General features: G+C 55.9%; 1 protein-coding gene across 2 annotated transcripts in view; it reads left to right on the top strand.

The window, feature by feature from the left end:
- Positions 1-2,616: 2,616 nt before the first annotated feature.
- Positions 2,617-17,508, top strand: part of CD82 (CD82 molecule) — a 49,448-nt gene continuing 34,556 nt past the window's right edge. The window contains exon 1 of one of the 2 annotated variants that reach the window (XM_025878284.2): positions 2,617-2,775. The gene's annotated coding sequence lies outside the window, so the exon portion shown is untranslated. The remainder of the gene's footprint in view (positions 2,776-17,508) is intronic. The other variant, XM_025878285.2, reaches the window with a different exon arrangement.

Genomic DNA, 17,508 nt, shown 5'->3' with positions numbered 1-17,508 from the left:
TGGGCACAAGGGCTGGGGTGTTTATGTGCCTGAGTCCTAGGTCACTTGTATGCACAGGACAGACCATGGGGCTGGGAAGAGAATCTGAGTGGATTGGCTGAGGGGTCAGGGTTAACCCACCCCACACTTCCATGTTCCCACAGAGAATTCTAAAGAGTCCAAGAATTCTCAGTCTGAACATGACCCTCTTGGTCACGATAAAGAATATTTCTCAAGGTAGGAGAATAAACATTTTATTTTACGGTCTGTTGAATGTTTAGATGTAAGCTATGTGGGCCTCAATTTTCATATTAACATGTTAGGGTAGTTCTGTGGAATAGGACCAATAGACTCGGAGCTCCTCTAGAAAGACCCTCTTTGATGGGGCTGTAGAGGGTGGTAGGGGAATATGGCAGAGATTCTAAAATCTGCCTGCAGATGGCCCCTCCATGTTGCCACAGCTGCCAATATCTCTAATCTGGAGTGACAGACCAGAAGGGCTATAGCAGATGGGACTCATGTGATCGAAAGTCAGCCTGGAGGGGAGGGAGAGACTGTGATCCAGCTGTTTTGCCAACCGCCAATCACCGTCACACACCCCCAGCTTGAGGGGAGCGGCATGGAATAGGGTAGAAGAGGAGGGTATTTTATGTCCATTTTGCTTGGGTTGGCTAGGACGCCAGTCCAGGATGGAATAGCACAGTGGTTCTGAAAGTGGCCACTGGACCAGCAGCGTCAACATCATCTGGGAGCTTGTTAAGCTGCTGGCCACTTGCAGGAAAGATGGCGTCCCTCTGTGGGAAGGACGACAGAGTGGACCCTGCTGGGCTTAAAGATCCCCCAGCCCCAGTCTCCCGACTTGGCGTGGAGATTCTATAAAGGAGACTTTTTACTGGAAAGAGAACATTTATTGAGCATGCACAGTGCGTAAGAGTGGGCCGACATTTCATGAACACTACCACACCTAATCCTCAACAGCCACCCTCAAGATTGGTGGTGTTATTATTCCCCTTGTACAGGTTTCTCCCAGAGAAGTTCAGTACCTTGCCTTGCCTTGGGTCACAAGGCTCCTAGGATGCTACCTGGTCTTTGTGATTCTCAGACCACCCTACTTTCTTCACCATTGTGCCCAACAGTGGTTCTCAATCTTGCTTGTGATTCAGAATCACTTAGAGACCTTGTTAAAACAAAATTGCTAGGCTTCTACCCCAGAGTTTCTCATTCAGTCGGTCTGGGATGGGGCTCCAAAACACACATTCCTAACAAGTTCCCAGACGCTGCTGAGGCTGCTGTAGGTCCAAGGACCATGCTTTGGGAACCACCATGCTGGGCTGGGATCCAGCTCCCCACCCTACTCCACCCAGGCACAATGGGCATAATCATACCCTCCCCACAATGGCCTCCTTGTGAGATACTAATGAGATAATAGGAGTTAAAGAGCTTTGTCAGCTGCAAGGTGAATGGTCCTGGTCATAAGAGGAAACCTGCCTGGGGCTGGTCCCTGGGGTCTGGGAGTGCAGAGGGCTGGGATGCAGGTCTGGGCACCACAGCCTTCTGCAGATCTTTGCAGGCCATCTTAATTCTGAGTCACTTCTTAAGGGAGGAAACCAGCTTCTGGGGCTCAGGCCAGCAGACCCTCCTGCTACCTGCCTCATCCGCCCACGCCTCCTCCCTCACCCCAGGCAGCCTGCTGAGCACAGCCCCAACAGCTGGCTGGCCTGGGCCACTTTTCGGGAGCCAGTCCAGGCAAGCTGGGGCAGCATCAAGCTTGTGATTCAGGGCTTGGGGCCGGATCCTGCTCCCCTCCAGCGTGAGACTGAGGCCACGACTTCCCTTCTCTGAGCCTCAGGCCATTCACCGGTAAAATGGGCGCAACGAGAGGACCATCGCATAGAGCTGTGCGAATTTAAGGGCCAGTCCTGTTAACATGGCTTTGGCAGAGAGCCCGGGCCCTGGCGAGGGTCCAGTCAGTGGTGGTTGTATTTTCAAACAGTGCCTGGGCCCAGGCCGCCTGCTGATAAAGGCCCCGACTTGGAACGCAAACCGCTCCCACGCCGTCCCCCGGTCGCACCCGGATACACCCGCCCTGGAATGCCAGCTTGGGGGCCGAGGCCGGCCCGCCCGGGGTTGGGGTTGGCAGGGCAGAACGGGATTAGGGAGGCACTGAGGCGGGGAAGGGCGAGCCTGGGGCGGGGGTTCGCCCGAGGGGGCTAGCCTAGGCCGGGAGGAGAACTTTGACCCCGGCGGGGTGGCGGGAGGGTCTGGCGGGAGGCTGGGACGGACGAGGAAGACCCAGAAGGGGCGGGGCCGTTAGGCAGAGCAGTTAGTGGGGCTTCCCCCACCCCCCAGCAGGGCTCAAGCTTGGGCCCGCCCAGGATAGGGAGGCGGACTTCAGCCGCGCAGGGTCGGGTGGCAGGAGGGGCGCGGAGGAAAGCTCTGAGAAGGCGGGGCGAGGGGGCGGGGCTGGCGGGGTGGATTAAGGAGGCCACAGCGGGCGGGGCGGGGCAAGGGGCACCCCCTCCTTCCCAGGACGGGGGCGGGGCTGGCGGGCATCTCCTAGGGAGGCCTGGTGGGCGGAGCCGGATCGGGCCGGGAGCCAGCAACATTCCCGCAGGGCAGGGGGCGTGCCCAGGGCGTGTCCTCAAGGGGGCGGGGCCTGGCCCAGCCGCTGCGTTTCCCCGACGGCCGCCGGGAGGACTGCCGGGTGAGTGAGCCCAGGGCTGCGCAGTCGGACGCTGACGGGCGCGAGCTGGCGACGCCGGGCTTGCAGCGCCGAGCAGAAAGCAAAGCCAGCAGGTGAGAGGGGCAGGGGGGAGGCCGAACGGACAAAGAGTAGCAAAGTTAGTTTTCGTCCCCACTTCCAGAGCCCGCTTAGGCAGCTTTCTCGGAGCAAGTGACAGAAGCAGCTGGTGGGTGAAAAGGAGCCGAAGTCCCCGAGTCCTGACCCCCAGTTCTCTGGCTGCGTCATCTACCAGCCGTGTGGCCCCGGGCCCGGCCCCCCTCCCCCTGCTCTGGACTTCTCGGGTTCCATAAACGGAGGAGGTTGGACCAGGTGAACTCCGTGCTCCCGTTGCCCTTTCTCACGAAAAGCCCGGAAGGTGAGGGCCGGCAGGTGAGAGCGGGCTGCAGTTCAGCCACAGGTGTTCACAGCGGGCTGCCCAGCTCTCCCTACCCGGTGGCACTGAGCCAAGGGAACTCTCCCGGAGCATTAAGCGAAGTACTTGAAAGTTCACCCCAGTTCCTCGGATGGGGCTTAAGCCCACAAGCCCTGAGGAAGCAGCCTAAAGCAGGGAAATGTCAGTCTTCCCTTGCCCCCGACACTGAGATCCCAGTAAGACTTCAGACCACAACCTCAGCGGGGGCTTTTGTCCCCTTCCTGGGGCATTTCCAGGTGAGCTGGCCCGGGACAAGTTCTTATGGGGGAAGAGAAGGGAAAACCCCGCCAAACTTTGGGCTCAGAGTCAAGCCCAGGGCTCTTGCTGCATGCTCAGGGTTAGTTCACTGGGCTGGAGGTTTCTGTTCCTGGTGCTGGTGGGTGCCCTGTGCCAGGGTCATAGTCGCTGGGCAGCCTAGTTCAGTGGGCAAGATCTTAGGTTCTGGGACCGAACCGATTAGGATTCCACTCACCTCCAAGCTTCAGTTTCCTCATCTGTAGAATGGGAGTCCTGGCAGAACCCAAGGGCAGTAGTGAGGACTAAACAGAATAATTCATATACAGTGGTTAGCAAGGCGCCAGGCACCCAGTGAGCCCTCACTATATAACAGCTGCCCTGACACCGATGGGCAGGTGATGGGCTGGCTTCCTGCCTGGGAATGAGCCTGTTTTCAGAGGGCTGGAAGCTGGTTGCAGCCCCTCCTGACCTTGTGAGGGCCAGAAATTGCCACCTGCCACCTGCATCACTTTGTCCATTTCAGGTTTGGGGAGTGTGTCATCTGGATCAAAGAGTGGCTGCGTTTTCTGTAATAGTGCTGGAAGTTGGTGGTTGTCCAGTTACATAAACCCGAAAATGTTTACTGAGCACCTACTATATATTAGATGGAGCTCAGGGATACAGAGGTGACCTAGCCAGACCTGGGCTCTGCCTTCATTTTGGGTTGCTGACAGTGAGGGCCCCCCACCCCTACCATGCCCCTGCTGGGGCAGATAACGCACACCCAGGGCTTGGGGCCAGATGAGATTTCATGAGTCTGTACTGCTCTGGTGTCTGGAACCCGGCTATTCCACTGAACACTTGGCTTGGGGTGAAGGTGAGAGTCAGTGTGGGCACTTGTTAACCTGTTCAACCAAGGCTGGGGCCCAAAGGAGACTGGGGGTGCTGTATGCCGGTTCCCTGAATGTCCTGGGGAGATGAGCCCTACAATTTGGAACCAGCTAGAAAGTAGCGTGGGAAGAGTCTGACTGAAGGCTGCACTTATAGGGAGGAAACGGTGTGTATGCCTCTGGAAGGGGAGGGTGCTTAGAAGCAGTGAGACACTGGAGAAACCAGGGCAGAGGGTGAGGGGCTTCCTGGAGTTGGTGACACTTGAGCAAGACTTCCTGCCTGGGCTCCCAAGTCCTGATTGGGCTTGGATCAACTTGGGTCAGTAGGTGGGGCCCATGGGGGGTGGGGGGGGAGGAGAAGATGTTCATTTCAAACAGTACTCAGTAAGCAAATACTGGAAGTCTCCCCCAGCACCCCTCCAGCCCACATGATGCATGACGAAGGATGACACACTGCCCCCATCCTCAGTTGCTTACCGTCTGGGAAGGGATACCAGTGACTCTGGTAGGAGATAAATGAAAAAAGTATTACAGGGAATTTGCACGGAGGAGGTGGAATTTGGGGTGGGTCTTAAGCATTGGGAAGGTTTCCTCAGCTACAATGAAAGTTTTGGGCAGAGGAAAATACCTAGGCAAAAGCAGGAGGTCAGAGTGTTCAGGGACTTTTTAAGAACCTGCCCGGTTGATCAGTCTGGCCAAAGAATGGGGATCCTGCAGGGATGTGAAGGGGGAAATGGTGGGTTGGATCAACTCATGGAGGGCCTTCAATGCCAAGGTGAGATGTTTGGATCTGATTTGTAGAAAGTGAGAACCACTGAAGGTTTCTGAGCCAGGGAGTGACATATTCAGAGGGACACTTGAGGAAAGCAGTCTCCAGATGTGCTGGGGTGAGGGACCCAGTGGTCAAGGGAGAAAGATCCCATGGCTGTGGTGATGGGGGAGGAGGGGCCTGCGGGCCTTTGGGGGTGTCTGCTGCTGGGAGTGAAGAAAGAGGCACCATGGGGCGGGGGGAGGGAGAAGGGAAAGGATCCCCATGTATGCCCTGGTTTTCTTCCTATTCCCCCACCCAGCCTCCACCCTCGTGCCTAGCAGGGGCTCAGAGGTGCTGGGGAGGGTGATGCATGCTATGGAGTGATAGGGAGGGAGGCGCCCAGGAGGCCCTGTGCTTGCCCAGGAAGGGGGGTCATCTGGCCAAGTGGTGGGAGCTTGCACCAGTCAGCAGTGGGTTTGAGAGGGAGGGAGTGAGCCTGCGGCACTCCCCCTCCTGGCTACAGCCCAGGGAGGGCTGGGGTGAGAGGTTAGCCAGTGGGGACACAAATTTCCCACATGTGTGGGGGGGGTAGATTTTGGTGGGCTCTTCTGAAGTTTCTGCAGTGTGGGGCAGTCCCCTCTCGAAGCTTCAGACTTTTGAGCCACTGTCTGAAAGCTCCTTCCTCCCCACCCTGGGGACACAACCCCGTTGCACCTGACGACCCGACAGCCCTGTCTGGCCCCGAGGCTGAGCAGACCCAGGCCCTGAGCATTCCTCTGGGTTTGGAGCATCTGGGGCCAGCTGGCATCCCCTGGTTTTGGCTTGGCCCTGCCCTTTACTCCAAACCGTTATAACCACTTCTTCTACCCCATGGGAAGCTCAGAGGGGGCGGTTATGATTTAATCAAGAGCATCAAACAGTCAGGAGTTGGCTCAGTGAGAGGTGGGAGGGAGGCAAGAGCCTGGGCCCCTCTGTGGGACAGGATGGGGCCAGGGCTGGGGGGTCTGTTTCATCTCAGCAGGAACTGCCCTGCCCACCGGCTTTCCCTCCTCTAAGCCTCATCGGAGGAGCCAGGAGGGAAGCCCAGAGGTAAACACAGTGAGCATGTGTTGCCTTCCTCCTCCCCTTGCCCCGTCCTGATGGTGCCTGTGAGGAGGCCAACCACAGGCACAGGGCCTCTGTCACAGGCCCAGTTGGTGTCTGGGGGCTGGCTGGCTCCTGACTCACCCCTGGGGTTCCCCCTACTTGTTGCTTTTCCTGTCAGCAGCTGATTCACTCAATGCTGACATGGAGAAGCAGCTGAGGGGGAGAGAAGAGGCCCTGTGTTCTGGTTCTTGGAATTAGTTCCAACTCCTTTGTTTACAGGCTGTGTGACCTCAGATAAGTTCCTTCTCCTCTCTGGGCTGCCCTTCTCTGTCAGTGCTAATGGCCTCTTCGTTCCTTGGCTTTCAGGAAGTTCTGTGGCCTGGGATCTGTTGTTTGTAAAGCACGTGTGCGCGCGTGCGTGCGTGCACACACACACCCCCCCACACCCCCCCACACCCACACATACTGGGTGAACTGGGCGACTCCTCTCACACGGGCAGTGATGGGCCCACCTCCTCACCCTTGCTTACCCCACCTGAAGCCACCTTACCTACCTTCTGCCTGTCTGCAGATCAGGGAGACGGGAGAGCATGGTGGCGGAAAGCTGGACTCTGGAGCTGGAATCTTGCCTCTGCCCCTTCCTAGCCTTGTGACCCTTTCCGAGCCTCGGTTTCTGAATCTACAAATTGGGTAATGGGAACAACCTCATAGGGTGACATGAGGCCAGAACAGAAAAGTGCCTTCCCCAGGGCATGTGCCTCCCCAGTGTGACCCCAAGCTTTCTGAGGGTTAAGGAAGTCTGAACATGGATGGCAGCTTTTCTCCAAACCCTTCCTTTTCCTCCCCCTTCCTCTGTGCTTGTCTACACTGAGTACTTTCCTCTTCTTGCCCTGTTGTTTTGTGGCATATGGAGTGTCTCTGTGAACCCTCCCAGGCAGAGACTGCCCTGTCCCTCTCTGTATCCTTGACTCCTGGCACAAGGCCTGGCACACGGCAGACTCTCAGGAAATGATGGTTGAATGAATAAGTAAGTGATTCTCCTCGGGGTGGCCCAGCAGGACCCAGCTCTGGTGCCAGATCCTTGGTGACTCCTTGGCAAAGGTGGAGCTGGGAAGCAGGGTCTGGATGCCCGGGCCTTGCCCTTCAGGCCTGCCCATCCTGCTCCTGGAACCTGGGTCCAGGGAGGCGAGATTGGTTTGGCTGGCCTGGGACTGCTTCAGTCAGGGCTTCAGCTTCCTTTGTGAGGCCTGGCCTTTCCTCTCCTGAGAGGGGAACAGCCTGACTTCCTCTAGCTCCAGCCTGGTGAAGGGGCCACTTTGGCCCTTAGTGAACCCTGACTCAGTTCATAGTTATTTGTGGAAGGTGCTACTGTCCTGTGAGGGCACGGGCTGGGGGAATGGGAAGGTGCCCCCTGGGAGGCCCATGCCTGACAGTCTCTTTGCAGGCCACCAGGCATGTCACTCTGGGAGGCCCCTCACTGTCCCCTCTGGCTTCTTCCCCCACGGTAGGGTCTTCTGACTCTTCTTTGGGCCTCGTACCTGACTTTGTTGTGCTGAGGGGGGATCCGGGGATAGAAGTTGTTGTTTCTGGACTTAGGCTTCTAGAGCCAATGTAGGAAAGTGGACAAAGCGCTGGAGTCTGGGTGTTGGGAAGTCTGGGTTCAGATCCTGGCTCGGCTGTGAAATTGCAGAGTGACTTTGTCCAGGGAGGTGACCCTCTAGGTTGATTTTCTTATTTTTGAAGCAGTCAGTGCTCCAGAAGCCTGCCTGGGGTCCAGCTGGGGTGGGCCCAAGTTCGGAAGGAACCATCAGCAATGTCACAAACCAAACTGCCTAAGGATGCTCCTGCTTCTGCTACTTATCTGCTGGGTGAGACCTTGGGCAAGTGTCATAGCCCCTCTGAGCATCTGTTTCAGCATCTAAAATGGAGATCATAGTAGTATTTACCTTTACCTCATAGGGTTGTTGAGAATGATGTGAATTAAAATATATGAAGCACTTATGGCCTGTGCCTGGCACATGATATATATATACATATATATATCAGCTGGTTTTGGTAGTGCTGTTGTTATTAATAGGAAGCAGGATTTAAACCTTTGTGGTGGTGGGGGGAGCAGGAAAGCTTGGTGAATAGCCTGAGCGTGGGGATCAGGAGACCCCAGCCCGTCTTTTACTGGCCATGTGACCTTGGGCAAGTTACAGCCTTTCTTGGGCTGCAGAACTATAAACTATTATCCTGCCTTTGAAAAGTAGATGAATAAGTACATTTCAGTACACAGCAACGGGATTATACAGATCAGATTACAGACCTTTATTTTTTTTACTTTTCCCAATTTTCTGAATCTTCTGCAGGGATTCCATATTCTTATGCTCAAGAAAGAAAGAATACCCCTATACAATAAAGCTATGGAGAAACTTACTGTACATATTTAAACAGAAATGTATTATTTGACCTTGGGATCACATTCTGGTTTTTGTTGTTGATAAATCATACTTTTTTCCCAAAAGGGCGTGGGTGTTGGTTTGAAGTGAGTACCAATTTGCCAAGCCTTTTGTCAAAAGACGGAGGGAGTGGCCATGTCCACTGGCCTCAGAGCCTGGGACACAAGAGTCAGATATGGTTGGGAGCGTCATCCCAACTTCCATCCCGGAGGATACACCCTGAGCGCTGCCTGTTTAGAAAGCTTTTCAACAGTCCCTGACACCAGCGAGCTTAATTTCCTCATGTGTACAATAGGGATGATAATAATAATATCTAATTCAGGGCCGTGCTGTGAGGGTTAAAGGAGCTAGCTCTGTAGTTCATTGAGTCACTCTGATGTTGAGGTTTTAGAGAGAACCCCTCTTCTGAATTCGGAACCCAGTGGAAACAGATGACAGACATGGGGCTCCGACTGGAAGCGTCAGCACCGAGAAGGCTGGCTGGAGAACATGGCTTTAGATCCGGGGCTTTCTAAGCGTCGTCCTCAAACTGGCAGAGTTACCTGTCCGGTCACAGGCAGCGCTGGACAGGGGCCAGCCTCCCTGCAGGAGCAGGTGGCAGCAGCGGAGGACAGCCCAGATGGAAGGCTGCATGCAGGCAGCCGGGCTCTGGGGGAGGCGGGGCCCCACAGAGCATGCCCAGTGCGTCTTCGAGACGAGCCAATCGCATAAGTCTCTGTTGGGGTCCAGGAAGTACAGGAGGGGCGGAGCGAGACCAGAGGTGTTCTCCTGGTAGAGGTCCCTCCTTAGGGAAACAAGTGGAGAGAGGAATATGTGTACCTCGGATAAGTACAAGGCACTTTGATGCCAGGTATGCGTAAGCACTCAATAAATGTTAATCTGTCATTGCTAATAATAATGATAACAATGAATAATTGTACTACAGTTGGAAAATCACTTTCGCACTCACTGTTTTAGGAGATGGTTTATTAGAATGTTGTTGCAGCGGGACCCCATGAGATGCCCTGGTGTGTAGAGGAAATAAACACCCAGTGGGGGGTGCGGGAGGACTGGTTTGTCGGAGGTCCTGAGTAAGTGAGTGGGTGGCCGGTCCTTGGGTCACTGTAGGTCACATCGACAACCCACCTCCCTGACCTCTCAGGACCACACCACGGGGGAGTAACTGCGGCAAGGGACCAAGGGAGGGTGTTTCGGTCTACTTGCCCTGAACTTTTAGAGGCTCTCCGCAAGGCCCTCTGATCCCCTTTCTCTCTGCCCACGCCCTCTCCTGGCAGGGTTGAGCAGCAGGCTCCTCTTTTGCCAGGAGGCCAGATAGCATGCTTTTCAAACCGTTCATATCAGAAACCCCTTGGGGGCAAGCTGCAAGTGGGGGACCTAGGTATGGGTCAGCTCTTCCTCCCACCATCTGCTCATCTTTGGGCAACTTTCTCAACCGTTCAGAACCTTGGTTTCTTTATCCGTGAACTGGGGAATGATAGTGGTAGCTCTCCCTTGGCTTGCCTGCGGGAAGATTAAATGAGGTAATGGATATGGGTGAAATGCTTAGCAGAATGCACCCTCAGGAAAAGCCAGCGAATGATAGGTGAAGGCTACTCCTGCCACTCCTGTGGAGAAATGACAGAGTCCTTCTCCTCAGGGGCAGAGGTCTCTGATGTGGAGTGAAGGAGATTTCCAGGGCTGTTTGGAGCTCTGGGAGTCAGGACAGCCTTAGGCTTCAGGGGGCTTAGCCCTCGATGGGACTGTCTGAGCCCAGCTTTGACCTGGGTGTTCTTGTCTTAGACTGGAAGTTAGGGGCTTGTGTATACACTAATGGGATTATGGTCTTGTGAGTAGCTCTGTAGTTCATTGAGTCACTCTACCTACCCAGGCTACTGGACAGCATCTAGCCTTCGCTGGAGGCTTGGAGAACTCACTATCTTTCAACTCTGCACAGATCTGACTCTTAAAAAAAAATATGGTATAGAATTTGAGCAAACACATCCTCCCTTAGCTTCCACTTAACGGTCCTGACCAGGCTCATTGGGATGATGTCCACATGGAATGTGGACACTCCCTGGGGGAGACCAAGTCCCCCTTGTAGCAGAGGGCACCCCAGGCCAGTGGTTCTGATGTAGGAAGGATATCTCAACCATTTAAAAACGTCATATCCATCTGAACCAAATGGGCGCGCACGCGCGCGCACACACACATGCACACAAACTTTAAAATTATTGAAGAAATATTCTTTTGTGGAAAAATTTAGAGGTTAGGATAGATGTAAAGGAGGCAAGAACCACTCAGAAATAAGTACTGTGAACAGTTTGGTGTTCACACGCGCACACACACACACATGTGCACACACACACACGCACGCACGCACACACACGGTTGGGATTATACCATGTGAACCATTTCCTGTACTGCCACTCTGGGTTAACGTTGTAGAGGGAGGATTGTTCCATGTGATTCAATATTCTTCCTCAGCCCCGTAGTATCACACTCTGTGGATCCACCATGACCCAGTTTGGCATTCTCCTGCTGTTGCACATTTAGGCCATTGTGAATTTTTCATTAGCTTCCACATTGCTAGAGTGACCGCCTTGTCCAGACATGTATCTTGTGCTCACATTCTTATACTCCCCATGGAATGAATTTCTGGAAGAGGCTTTCCAGTCAGGTGGTTTTTAAACTCATGGTCTGAGGACCAGTTCTCAGGGAAGAACCCTTTCCCCTATACCCACCAGAATGTACCCCCAAACTTAGCCCCAGCCCCACTAGAGAGAGAGGGCACTGTGTCCCTAGGTGCTAGGTAGCAAGCGCGTAGAAGGAAGGGGGCCGGTGCTTGGGGTATGTGTGTGTGTGTTGTGGGGAGTGAGACAGAAGGAGAAAGTCAGACAGATATAGGGAGCTTTTTCTCTTCAACTAGATTCTGACTTTTGACCCTCCTGTCTCCCTTCCAGGAGCCTGTGGTGTTATTAACTAATTATGAGATCTCTTTACTTTTTAATGACCTTTCTCCATGGTGACTCCTTCCTTCTCAACAGCCTTCTGGGAGCCGGGGAATGGGAAGATGAGTCCGTGGGAGGAGGTTTGTCTGGAGTAGGAGGTGGGTCATGGAGGGGGGCAGTGGTTCTCAAACTCTGACATAGGGCAGAGTCTCCTGGAGGGTTTAAAGCACAGATAATACCCCTAAGGTTTCTGATTCCCTTGGTCTGGGGTACAGCCAGGGAATGTGCATGTCTTACAGGTTTCTAGGATATGCTGTTGCTGCTGGTCTGGGAACTACAACTGGGGAGCCAATGGAGTCGTGGAATGGCGTCGGGGAGGCTGGGTGGTCAATCTCAGCTCCCGGTGCTGTTCACAGTAGGAACCCTGTCCCATTTGGTAAAGGCTCGTGTGAGGCCTAAACTCACCTTCCCCTTGCCTCCACCTCATCACCTTTTCCAGTGTGTGCTGTTATATATTTATGTGCAAGAGGATAAGATGCTTATCACCATCCCCATTTTACAGAAAGGAAAACTGAGGCTCTGACAGGCAACCTGATATGTCCAACGCGGCCCTGAAAGCATCGGGAGCACCAGTACAGGAACGCTGGCCTTATCACCTCTCCCTGCTCCCCCTCAACACCCCCCCGCCCCCTGAACTCTGTCACACACTCTGGGCTTCTGTCTTGCGGGTCTGGTGCGGGGGCAGAGGTGCCTTCCCTGAGCGCCGTGCTGGCCCCAGGGGACCTCAAGTGAGGGGGCTGGGCAGGCAGCTTCCCCCACACTGTCTCTGAGCCAGGGTCTTGCTCTACTTTTTATTCCCGCCCCCACCCCCACCCCCCGCCCACTAGCCATTCAGTAACGTGACCTTCTTCTAAGATCTAGTGTTCTCCAGGCCAGTTATGTTCCCAGTTATTGTTTGGGGCCTTTCTCTGGCAAGCCGTGGAAGTGTGTGCCTAATCCTGGCTGTCGCCTGGCAGGCACAACGAGGGGAAGAGGAGAGAGCCCTCATCTACCGGGCATCTAAGGTGCCAGGCCCTGCCCTGGGCACTTGGCAGTCACGGCCTCAGTCACCCAGCTGCCCCCATTTTACGGACGAGGACATGGAGGGTCCCAGGGCTGTAGCAACTTGCCCCAAGTCACAGCTGAAGGGCACAGAGCCAGGTTTCCATTCCCAAACTCCCTGGTCTAGAGTGGCAGCGGGTCCTGGACCAAAGGAGCTGGGATTGGGGGGCTGCAGCCTTTCAAAGAGGGTCAGCCAGAGGGGCGCGGCTGCCCTGGGATTCAGAGTCTTGCTGTGGGAGGGCCCTGGCCTAGCCACCAGGAGACCCAGGTCAAATGGTACTCTGCTGCCACCTGGGTGCGTGACCTTGGGGCAGTCACTCCCCTCCTCAGGGTGCTGGAGTTCTCATTTCTGCTAATGATACCTTATGCTTTATAGCTTTTAGCCGTGGACATTTTCTCACGTACTTTTTCCCACAGGCCTCCTCACACCTTGTGAAGTAGGCAGCGAGGGTATTATTTCTGAGCCCATTTTACAGATAATGACAGGCTGTGGGTGACATGCCCAGGATCCTACAGCTAAGGAGGTGCTGGAGCCAGGACTCGACCCCCTGTTGCCTTTGCTCCTCATCCTGAGCCTGGCCCTTCGCCCCAAGCTGCCTCCTTAGCAAGGAAGGAGAACTCTGTTCTCTCTATTCTCAGCCTCAGCACTGGCGATCCCAGGGCCATTAGTTGGGCTGGTGGGTTTTGGGTGCAAGGAGCTCGATGAGAGGACTCGACTGGGATCCTTGCTCTGGGCCAGGAACCTATGGAGGGAAGATAGATGGTTCAGGCTGTCCCTGTTACCGGCTCCTGCTTGGGCATTTGGGGCCCCTGGTGGTGGTGGGCCCCAAATGCCCAGGGAGGTGGGGTCGGGCCCAGCTACCCCTCCTACCTCAGCCCCTGGCTTCCCCTGGGGATTGTGTCTGCCCTCCTGTACCCCTGCACAGTATAGAATTCTCCAGACTCCCAGACTGGGGTAACCGGGCCCCGCAGCTCCGTCTGAATGCCCTCCCCTGCTCCCCTGTCCCCTGACCTGAGTCTTCCTCATTCTTTGAGGCCCGGCTCCGGCTACCGTCTTCCCTGGGGCCAGCCATGGTGCGCTGGCCAAGCTGACTCAGCTGTCTTGGGTCCCGTCCAGCTGGTAATCTAGTTACCTGGGTTAGTTAATTCCCCCACCAAGGCTGTGAGAGCAGGGGCTGTGGCTGCTGTGGGTCTGAGCCCCCCAGGGGTCCGCCAGGCTGGCAGGGCTCAGGGTGCTGGGTCTGTGTGGGCTGGGGATGGCTGACCCCCCTCAGGGTTGGCCTCAGACCTGTGGCTTTCACACTTTGTGACCTCGAGCAAGGCCCCTATCTTCTCTGACCTCTGGCTTCCCTCTCCTAAAAATAAGAACGCCACTCTCCTCGCTGAGCACTTGTGAGGCTTGCATGAGATAAAGTGTGCAAAACACCTACCACTGATGTCTGGTGGGTTCGAGGAGCTCAGGAAATGCCTGTCCCTCCCCTCCCTTGCAATCAGCCCAGGCTTCATTCCGCCTCCACCCACCTAACACCCGAGAGCAGGTGTCTGGTTGGGCCTTGGTCTAGGGCCTGCGTTATATCTGCTCTAGCCTGGGGGTGTTCTAGGCTGATAAAAGGGGACAGATTGGGCAGAGGGATGGAATCAGCTGCAAACAAATGTGTTTAATCAGGCTCTGCTAGTTCCAAGTTGTGACCCTGGGCACGGTACCTCCCTGAGTCTCAGTTTCCCTATCTGTAGAAGGGGGATACCTCTACCTTCTGTGTTCTCGGGATCCTTCCAGAGGCTTCCTGGTAGGGTAGGGGTAGGAATCCTGGTGGCCTGAAGCCCTGAGTGCTGCCTCCCAGGAGCCTTGGGTCCAGCCCGCAGTGGTTGACTTATACATCTGTTTTTCCTACCGCAATGCAAACAGTTCCCCCCTCTCTCTCTGGCCACCCGGAGTCTCACCAGGCCATTAAGCTCTTGGCTCTGGTCCTGGTGTTCTGGGTCGCCTGGGGGAAGCAGCATGTCTGGGGGGCCAGACCTGAGGCCCTAGCTAACTGTCTGAGACCAAGGTGGTGTCACCACACGTCCTATGCTGAGAAGTCTTGGAATGCCATGCCTGGCCCCTGGGGCCCACCGGGGACACAGGCTCTTTCCTGTAGTGCCAGGCACCTTTCCTTTCCATGTCTGTCTGTCTGTGCACCCCTCCTCCCAGTTCCCTGTGGCCCAGAACCTTCTCCTGGTGATAATAATCACATGCTTCCCTTTATTGTGCTAGAGCATTTTTATTCCTCAAATCTCCCACCTCCCTGTAAGGTAGGAACGAACTGTTGTTATCCCAGTGAGGGAAGGGGGCTTGCCAAGGCCCACTGCTGGGACTCATGACCTTGCGACCTTGCGACCCCCCCCCCCATTCCCTGCCTCTCAGCCGTGCTCACGTTCTTCACTAAATTTTGCCTTGCAGAGGCATGCCCCAGCACCTGGGTGTGGGAAGTGGGTTCAGAGGATGTGGAAATGCAGACCCCTAGGTCTCCAGGGTAAAGGGTCCTAGATTCCCACCCCAGGAGATCTAGGAGCTGGCACAGGGCCTGCCCCATTGCACAGATAGGGAAACTAAGGTTTAGGGAAGGGCAGTGATTAGGGAGTAGAGCAAGCTGGGCTCTGTTCTTTTCTTCTTCCACCTCCCCAGGGCCCCGAGGGCTCAAGTTAGGGGACCCCATGGGGCTGTTTGGGACCTGGCTGCTCATTTGGGCTGCGGTCAAGTCCTCTGCCGGCTTCAGCAATCAGAGGGGTCTCTTGAGTGTCTCCCGTGCCCCTTCGGGTGATACAGACCCAGCCTGCTCAGAAGGGGGATCTCGGCGGTGGGGGGGGGCACTTTCCGCCCGCGGCTCTGCCTGGTGCTCCCAGAATCTGGGGGAGGCCAAGGCTGAGGAGGATGTGCTGGGGAGGGGATGGGCCATTGTCGACAGCTGACGGGGGGAGGGCAGTGTGGGTAAGAACGGGGGGGGGGGGGGCCAGTCTCTCAGGGGGGCCGGGGGGAAGGGGGGCTCTTGGCTACAGAAGAAGGTGAGGGGTGAGCATGGGGGAGGCGGAGCTGGGCTGGCTCCCGGGGTAGTATCCAGTCTGGGTTAGCAGGGCCTGCATGCCTGGGTGGGTTTTGCCTTAGTCTCCCCTGGGGGCTTCCTGTGCAGACCAGAGAGGGCCCGAGGCCTGTGGGTTGGAGTCGTGGATGCCCAGGAGTCTCCCTTCACCTGGGATCTCTCTCTGTCCCCTGGCCCTGTCATTCTCTGTCTCTCTTTCCTTACCTCTGGGTCTCTGTGCTCGGCTGCTTCTCTTTTACTCCCCACCCAACAACACCGCCCACCAGTCTACCTCCAGCTGCCCTCCAAGTACCTCTGAAGCCAGAATGCCTCCAGAGGCGCCGAGGCCCGAGGCCACCCTGGCTGAGCCTGCCCAGGCCCTGCTCCTGGGCAATCCCAGAGGACCTGACAGGCCCGGGGCCCTCTCTCCCTGGGGATGGAGCCCTAATGGGCTGTGCCCCAGCTTTCAGGTGTCTGGGCTGGTGGTCCACCCTAGGGCTTGGGCTCTACCTGCCCTATGGGAGGTGCTGCCCTTCATCCCAGTCTCAGAGGCCCTGGATGCCTACAGCCAACTGTGGAAATCGATTTCGCCAGGCCACTCCTCCCTGGAGCTGGCGAGGCTGGAGCCAGGGGCCCGTGTGCTGGCCAGGTTGCCCTGGGACATTCCAGATACCAGATGCTCTCAGGATGCAAGAGGAGGAGACTTGAGAGCTGGTCTTGGACACAGGAGGCGACAGGGTCAAGGGCAAGGCTCAGAAGAAGCCACTGGCAGAGACAGGGACATAGACAGAAGGGAAGAGGCAGGTGCGGGGGAAGGACTTGAAGGAGAGAGAGTGAGAGACCCCAGAGAATCCTGCCCTTTTCTTCTCACCTGGGCTGAGCTGCTTTAGCTGGGTCCCAGCCAGGAACACCTCCTTTTCCCTGCTCTTGGACTTAGAGACCTGCTCCCGCCCTCCACACTTGGCCCCCTCTTTTCTGTGCTTTCACCCAAGGGCCCATGAGAAGGAGAGAGTCCCCCCCTGTACCCGTGTGTGCTCCACTCTTCCTGTACTGTGTCTCACCCCTCCGCCCTCTCTGGCTCTGTCCCTCACTCTTCCCGTCCAGTATCCCTAGAGCCGAGATGGCTCTCAGGCCTTGGGGTGCTGCTGAGAACTATAGCCTCGGGGAGTAGGAAGTATTAGCCCATTTTACAGATGAGGGAACTGAGGCTCAGAAAAGTCAAGTAACGGGGGTAGACAGAGCCAGGGTTGACCCCGCATTTGTCTGATGCCCACCCTCACTACCCACGCCGAGAGAGTTAGGGCTACCAGACAGTGCTCCGGGAGAGTCTTCTGGGAACGCTTCTTGTAGGAGGTGGCATCTCAGCTCCCGTTCTCTCTCTTCCCGAACCCGGTGCCTCGGGGGAGGATGCTGTGACTGAAGAGCTTGCCTGATGCCATGTGGGGTCTCCGGTTAGAGTCCCCTTCCTTCTCCCTAATTGCCTCCCTTGGGCCCACACTTAGCGCCCAGCCTCAGTCTCTTAGGAACCCCAGGCCTGGCCCAGAGGTTAGCCCTTTGTTAACCACCTGCTGCCAGGCTCTGTGTTGGGTGTGCAAGCTGGTCCCTGGTGCCTAGTGTGGTTCCAGAATGTCTTCAGTTGGTTGGGGTCAGAGGCTGGGCTCTAAAACCCAGTGAACGTAGGTTGGGCCTTGGTGAGGCTATTTTAGTGCCCTGTCATTTATAAATTGGTTTCTGCGGGCAGCATAGCGTGACAGCAGAGGGTTGGACTGGTGGGGTTCAACTCCCAGCTTTACGGTCTGTGTGACCTTGGGCAAGTCCCTTTCCCACCCTGAGCCTCACTTTCTTCACACATAAACTGGAGTTCAAAGCAGTCGTCACCTCGTCGGGTCATTGTGAGGATGAACCG

The sequence above is a fragment of the Callorhinus ursinus genome, unplaced genomic scaffold (assembly GCF_003265705.2).
Source record: "Callorhinus ursinus isolate GAN/ISIS: 27379988/994484 unplaced genomic scaffold, GSC_fseal_2.0 scaffold21, whole genome shotgun sequence".
NCBI classification, from domain to species: domain Eukaryota; kingdom Metazoa; phylum Chordata; class Mammalia; order Carnivora; family Otariidae; genus Callorhinus; species Callorhinus ursinus.
The sequence above is the reverse complement of the archived record's forward strand: the minus strand, read 5'-3'. Positions and strand labels throughout refer to the sequence as shown.